This window comes from Salvelinus fontinalis, chromosome 5, assembly GCF_029448725.1.
Source record: "Salvelinus fontinalis isolate EN_2023a chromosome 5, ASM2944872v1, whole genome shotgun sequence".
Taxonomy (NCBI): domain Eukaryota; kingdom Metazoa; phylum Chordata; class Actinopteri; order Salmoniformes; family Salmonidae; genus Salvelinus; species Salvelinus fontinalis.
In genome coordinates, this window is record NC_074669.1 from 59,106,442 (window position 1) to 59,114,558 (window position 8,117).

General features: G+C 41.1%; 1 pseudogene; it reads right to left on the reverse strand.

The window, feature by feature from the left end:
* Positions 1-403: 403 nt before the first annotated feature.
* LOC129855930 (mitochondrial import receptor subunit TOM5 homolog) lies at positions 404-4,189 on the reverse strand (annotated as a pseudogene).
* Positions 4,190-8,117: the final 3,928 nt, after the last annotated feature.

The window sequence follows — 8,117 nt, forward strand, 5'->3', positions numbered from 1 at the left end:
CTTCACCAGCTTGTTGTTGTTGTTGTTGTCATGGTTGTTCCTGTTGGGTAGCAACTTCACCAGCTTGTTGTTCTTGTCATGGTTGTTCCTGTTGGGTAGCAACTTCACCAGCTTGTTGTTGTTGTTGTCATGGTTGTTCCTGTTGGGTAGCAACTTCACCAGCTTGTTGTTGTTGTCGTCATGGTTGTTCCTGTTGGGTAGCAACTTCACCAGCTTGTTGTTGTTGTCATGGTTGTTCCTGTTGGGTAGCAACTTCACCAGCTTGTTGTTGTTGTTGTCATGGTTGTTCCTGTTGGGTAGCAACTTCACCAGCTTGTTGTTGTTGTTGTCATGGTTGTTCCTGTTGGGTAGCAACTTCACCAGCTTGTTGTTGTTGTTGTTGTCATGGTTGTTCCTGTTGGGTAGCAACTTCACCAGCTTGTTGTTGTTGTTGTTCTGAAGCATCTTGTGTGATGTAGGTCTTGAGGGGAGAAGGTGAGAGAAGATGGATTCTATTCATATGCTGTCCAGCTTCTGAAGAACGTATGGTGCTAGAATGGAGAGGAGATCAGTAAACAACAGAACGTATGGTGCTAGAATGGAGAGGAGATCAGTAAACAACAGAACGTATGGTGCTAGAATGGAGAGGAGATCAGTAAACAACAGAACGTATGGTGCTAGAATGGAGAGGAGATCAGTAAACAACAGAACGTATGGTGCTAGATTGGAGAGGAGATCAGTAAACAACAGAACGTATGGTGCTAGAATGGAGAGGAGATCAGTAAACAACAGAACGTATGGTGCTAGAATGGAGAGGAGATCAGTAAACAACAGAACGTATGGTGCTGGAATGGAGAGGAGATCAGTACACAACAGAACGCATGTTGCTAGAATGGAGAGGAGATCAGTACACAACAGAACGTATGGTGCTAGAATGGAGAGGAGATAAATAAACAACATATTTAGATTCTCTTCACAACTAGACAGTTACAGTGTCCTGGCTAAATACCCAATCTGGCAGTCAAACCATCACGGTCACCTAATAATCCCCAGTTTACAATTGGATCATTCATCCCCCTCCTGTCCCCTGTAACTATTCCCCAGGTCGTTGCTGCAAATGAGAACGTGTTCTCAGTCAACTTACCTGGTAAAATAAAGGATAAATAAAAAATAAAAAACAGTACATTTGACCTTAACCTGTCTGGCTCTGGGGTTCCGCAGGCGGAACTCCTCCCACATTCCACTGAAAAGGCAGAGCGCGAAATTCAAAATATATTTTTTTGAAATATTTAACTTTCACACATTAACAAGTCCAATACAGCATTTGAAAGATAAACATCTTGTGAATCCAGCCAACATGTCTGATTTTTAAAATGTTTTACAGCGAAAACACCACGTATATTTATGTTAGCTCACCACCAAATACAAAAAAGGACAGACATTTTTCACAGCACAGGTAGCATGCACAAAGCCAACCTAACTAACCAAGAACCAACCAAACTAACCAACAAACAACTTCATCAGATGACAGTCTTATAACATGTTATACAATAAATCTATGTTTTGTTCGAAAAATGTGCATATTTGAGCTATAAATCAGTTTTACATTGCAGCTACCATCACAGCTACCGTCAGAAATAGCACAGAAGCAGCCAGAGTAATTATAGAGACCAACATGGAATACCTAAATACTCATCATAAAACATTTCTGAAAAATGCATTGTGTACAGCAAATGAAAGACAAGCATCTTGTGAATCCAGCCAATATTTCAGATTTTTTAAGTGTTTTACAGCGAAAACACAATATAGCATTATATTAGCTTACTACAATAGCCTACCACACTACCGCATTCATTCATCAAGGTACGTTAGCGATAGCAATAGGCACGTTAGCGATCGTAACAAACCAGCAAAAGATATATAATTTTTGACTAACCTTGATAAGCTCCATCAGATGACAGTCCTATAACATCAGGTTATACATACACTTATGTTTTGTTCGAAAATGTGCATATTTAGAGCTGAAATCAGTGGTTACACACTGTGCTAACGTAGCATCTTTTTCCCAGAATGTGCGGATATTTCTATTACTCTCACCTATTCTGACCAAATAACTATTCATAAACATTACAAAAAAAATACATGTTGTATAGGAAATGATAGATACACTAGTTCTTAATGCAATCGCAGTGTTAGAATTCTAAAAATAACTTCTTTACGACATAAGGCTTACGTTATGGCGAGATAGTGACCAAAACCTGAGCGCAAAACTAATAGTACACAGTTAGACAGATATATGAAATCATAAAATGAGTCCTACTTTTTATGAGCTTCCATCAGAATGTTGTACAAGAGGTCCTTTGTCGGGAACAATCGTTGTTTGGTTTTAGAATGTCCTTTGTCCCTCTTGAATTAGCAAGCGCACTAGCCAAGTGGCACGAAACTCTCCATCGTCAACAAACACAGACAACGCAACACGCCTAACGTTCCGAAAAGATTTCAATAATCTAATAAAACTATATTGAAAAAACATACTTTACGATGATATTGTGACATGTATCAAATAAAATCAAAGCCGGAGATATTAGCCTTCTATAACGACAGCTTTTCAGAAGGCAATTACAGGTCCCTCCACGCGCCTTCCAGAAAACCGAAAATGGAGGACACGTCATTCCAAGAGGGTTCATTCCATCTCAGGCCAAGATAATCAACTCATTTCTTTTCTCACTTCCTCTTGACATCTAGGGGAAGGTGTATGACGTGCACGTATAGTCATACGTATCATGCCCATTTATAGGCAGGTCCTTGAACAGAGCATCGAATTCAGACTTTCCACTTCCTGGTCAGAAAGTGTGCTGCCAAATGAGTTCTGTTTTACCCACAGACAAAATTCAAACGGTTTTAGAAACTAGAGAGTGTTTTCTATCCAATAGTAATAATAATATGCATATTGTACGAGCAAGAATTGAGTACGAGGCCGTTTAAATTGGGCACGATTGTCCCCAAAGTGAAAACAGCGCCCTCTGGTCCTCAACAGGTTTTTAAAGTAAAATCCTAATTGTATATGTACTTACCTATATAGACACACTTCCCATGGTTTGACAGAAAAAAACTAGCTGTAAAGACTATTTTCCTGACTGTCTCTACTGATGGCCTCTAACAGCAGAATAAAATCAGTGGGATATTTAACCAGCACTGAAACAGAGTAGGTTGCTAGTTGACTATGTGTTGTAAATTGTTTCAATGCTGCCGTCTACAGGTCTTCTAATGTATTGTAATACCACATGTACCAATACAGTAGAATTGACAGGGACACTGTGTAATGATACAATGACCCTCCATCCAATGTTCTGCTGCTGTTGTGCAACATTGTGACACCACTGACATGTTTACAGGTTGCCATGCCGACGAAAGAGAAGGTGTTTTCATTCTGTAATAAGGCCTTCACTTCAGTCTGGATGGCTGGTTGACTGCAGACAGGTTACACAGTATCAGTGTAGGTGTTAGGCTGTTTCTGCTCTCCTCCCAACTACTAATGGAATTGTCCTGCCAATGCAACGTATGAAAATGTATCCACTCACTACTGTAAGTCTCTCTGGATAAGAGCGTCTGCTAAATGACTCACATGTTCTATGTAATGTTCAGTTTGACAATATCAATGGAATAGACCAAAGCAGAGCCATGTATTTAGATATGAATACATGACTCTGGGCAAAAACACAAACAGATCTGGGACCTGCCAGACTACACAGTTGACATCATAGGGAAACCCGACTAGCTTCTGGTCCAATACTTACTGACTCGGAGCAGGGCGACATGGAGGAGAAAGTTCCTGACCGAAGACACCACATCTTCATCTCTTCCGGGTCCATCTTCGGCCCGAGTCCCTCCATTTTCAGCATCTTTAGTTAATTATCTGGCGGTGATGTGATCTGATTAGCGGCTGTCTGTCAACCAATAGCCTACTATGCTGTGTTATTAGCTAGAGCTAGACAGTCTGAGTACACTACATCCTGAATGGCCACGAAGATGTGTGTCTGAAATGCACCTTTAAGTTCAGTTGGAGCTGAAACGACGGACAGATATCTCGATTGAGGATAATGTCAGTATTTAGCTAAGTTATTAGCTGTTTTGCTCACTAAAGGCGTAACAAAGTGAAAATGTAGATCTCAAAGACTCAGTTCCGGGAGCGTAGTGGGTAAAACCATTCACCTCATTAAAAGGGGTGATGTAAACAAAGTTTCCTTTCATTATGTGTTACTGAATTCATACAAATATTTGCTGCCATTGTAGTAAGGTTGGTAATACGAGAGGTCTTCAGACTTACCATTTTTGTATTATTTTCTTTGAAAGTACAACTAGTGTGTTTTGAGTGCTTCTCCCCTATTTGGGAAGTTGGTCTGCCCGCTCCTCAGTCTGAGAGATATTCTGAGAGCAGGTTCGAGTCCTCTTCCTCTGTACATAAAAACTGTTTAAAACTGTATAACACAATAGTGGTTTTGGAAAACTGGTTCATATATCCTAAAGTCAATAGCGAATGTGGCTATGTATATATTTATTTTTCCGATCCTGAATTGAAGACCTATTTCAGCAAGGTAACCAAGTTGTTGCTGTCTAGCTAGCCGTGTTAATGACGAGCTAACTAGCACCGTTGGTCTCTGCACTACAATGTTACGCCAGCTATTGCCAGCAGGTGATTTACTAGCAGGTGACTTATTGAAATATTATGTGAATGTTTATTTTCTAACTATCTTTAAAGGTTTATATAAAAGGGTTGTACTTGTGCTCTGTATTTATGGATTAATATCACTTCACATTGAGGGTATGTATCAATAACGTTACTGTTGCTCCTATCTAACAGATATCTTGTGTCCTACCTAACCATGTATCACTACTGTTGCTCCTATCTAACAGATATCTTGTGTCCTACCTAACCATGTATCACTACTGTTGCTCCTATCTAACAGATATCTTGTGTCCTACCTAACCATGTATCACTACTGTTGCTCCTATCTAACAGATATCTTGTGTCCTATCTAACCATGTATCACTACTGTTGCTCCTATCTAACAGATATCTTGTGTCCTACCTAACCATGTATCACTACTGTTGCTCCTATCTAACAGATATCTTGTGTCCTACCTAACCATGTATCACTACTGTTGCTCCTATCTAACAGATATCTTGTGTCCTACCTAACCAGTGAACATGTGGCTGTGACCGTCCTGTCAGTGCCTGTCATCACTGTTTGATTTATTTTACTGCAGGTATACTTTTCTGTATTTTTTGTTATTTTCTAAACACATCGCATGTATACTATACAGTCACTTTGTCGATTCAGTCTGAGAGCAGTGAACATGTGACTGTCCTGTCAATGCCTGTCATCACTGTTTATATATTTTACTGCAGATAAAACCTAGTCAACCTGAAGTGTGGGTGTCCGTGTGCCTTTCTTCTGGGCGGCTATGTGAAGTTGGTTACACCAGGTGCCTGTACTACAGAAACACTGCTAATCCAACAATAGTGCTAGGTGCCTGTACTACAGAAACACTGCTAATCCAACAATAGTGCTAGGTGCCTGTACTACAGAAACACTGCTAATCCAACAATAGTGCTAGGTGCCTGCACACTTGAATTAAAGGGGAACTACTCTCAAAAATCTAGATTTTTCCCAAACCTCAATTGTAGTCTCCTGATGTGGTTTAAGCATTGTTATGGACTTAGAACATACAATTGTATTATTTTTCTGTTTAAAAAAAGTCTGACTTTGAGAACAAAAACCTGAAAAAAAGAGAAATTTTGAAACCTGTGAATTTCTAACTCAGTTTCTCTGTTTCAATAATAGTAATACTATTATCCTACTGACCAGTACAGCTTGGGTTGGTCTACTATTATCCTACTGAACAGTACAGCTTGGGTTGGTCTACTATTATCCTACTGAACAGTACAGCTTGGGTTGGTCTACTATTATCCTACTGAACAGTACAGCTTGGGTTGGTCTACTATTATCCTACTGAACAGTACAGCTTGGGTTGGTCTACTATTATCCTACTGAACAGTACAGCTTGGGTTGGTCTACTATTATCCTACTGAACAGTACAGCTTGGGTTGGTCTACTATTATCCTACTGAACAGTACAGCTTGGGTTGGCCTGACTGTGAAAGACCAATATGGGATTCATCATTTTAGGTCATTCAGAGTGTATATCACTGTTTCTCATGCTTTTCACACAGGGTGCCTTTCCTTCGCTGGGCCGTTTGGAAAATGTTTTACTAAATTAGAGTACTGTGTACCCACTTCTCCAGGCAGCACTACACCACTGACCTACACAACAGCTTTCAACATACCAGTATTTAGTTTGGAAACTTTCAAAAGAAATGCTGGTATAAATAATACAATATTAAAATACGTCAAATTATACATTTATTTGCTCCAAAAGTGGTTGCAATGCTGTGAAAAACAGTTGTACTGAACTACATTGCTAAAATAATCGATATTCTCAAAGTCGAGCTTGTCTTTCCAGGGGGACTCTTATTTAGAAGAAAATAATCTGCTGTTGTTCTGCCAGCATATTATCCTGCTGCTAGGACAAAGGTAATCCAGCATTTACTCTTGAATAATTGTATGGTGAGCTTCAAGGTACAAACTGCACATATACAGAGGTAGATCACTAAGAGGTTCTTTCCACAAGGGGGCGACGAATGCCAGTTAATATTCCAGAATAGAGCACCATAAAATGTATAGGCTAAGAAGTGGTTGCAATGCTGTGAAAAACAGTTGTACTGAACTACAGTGCTAAAATAATTGATATTGTCAAAGTTGAGCTTGTCTTTGCAGGGAGACTCTTATTTAGAAGAAAATAATCTGATGTTGTGCTGCTAGCAGAACAGTAATATAGGCTTCTAACCTCAACTATTTGTACGGTGTGCTGCGAGGTACAAACTGCAGAGAAATCTATATAGAGTGAGATCATAAATAGGTTATTTCCACAAGGGGGCGACAAACGCCAGGTAATATTACAGAATAGAGCACCACATAATTTATAGGCTCCCTTTACCAAGTGGTCAATTTGGAGATCCTCAGGCCTGGGCCAGGGTTGCGTCCCAAAAGTATTTACTGCTTCCTGAAGTGTGCACTCGTTCACTACTCCCCATAAAGTGTAAAAGCATTGGATTGGTGAAGGTGTAGGTTATAGCATGAGTTTCCATACTAATCAATTCCTGTCAAATCCTGTCCATGAAGGGAAGTGAACAAGTGCACACTTAGGGAGGAAGGAGAGGTTATTGGGGCACAGCCCAGGTATGCAGACGTTTCCCCAGCCCAGGTATGCAGACGTTTCCCCAGACCAGGTATGCAGACGTTTCCCCAGCCCAGGTATGCAGACGTTTCCCCAGCCCAGGTATGCAGACGTTTCCCCAGCCCAGGTATGCAGACGTTTCCCCAGACCAGGTATGCAGACGTTTCTCCAGCCCAGGTATGCAGACGTTTCCCCAGCCCAGGTATGCAGACGTTTCCCCAGACCAGGTATGCAGACGTTTCCCCAGCCCAGGTATGCAGACGTTTCCCCAGCCCAGGTATGCAGACGTTTCCCCAGCCCAGGTATGCAGACGTTTCCCCAGACCAGGTATGCAGACGTTTCCCCAGCCCAGGTATGCAGACGTTTCCCCAGCCCAGCACCACTTCAACAAATACCTATCAATCAATATATCATCAAATCCTTGATGATTAGACAATTAGACAAACACTTCAACAAATACCTATCAATCAATATATCATCAAATCCTTTATGATTAGACAATTTGACTTCAGGCGTTTCACTGGTGGTCTGGAACAAAATCCTGCAAACCCTGTATCTCTCCAGGGTTGGTGGGTGACTGTATCTCTCCAGGGTTGGTGGGTGACTGTATCTCTCCAGGGTTGGTGGGTGACTGTATCTCTCCAGGGTTGGTGGGTGACTGTATCTCTCCAGGGTTGGTGGGTGAATGTATCTCTCCAGGGTTGGTGGGTGACTGTATCTCTCCAGGGTTGGTGGGTGACTGTATCTCTCCAGGGTTGGTGGGTGACTGTATCTCTCCAGGGTTGGTGGGTGACTGTATCTCTCCAGGGTTGGTGGGTGACTTCTGGACCCTGATCAGACA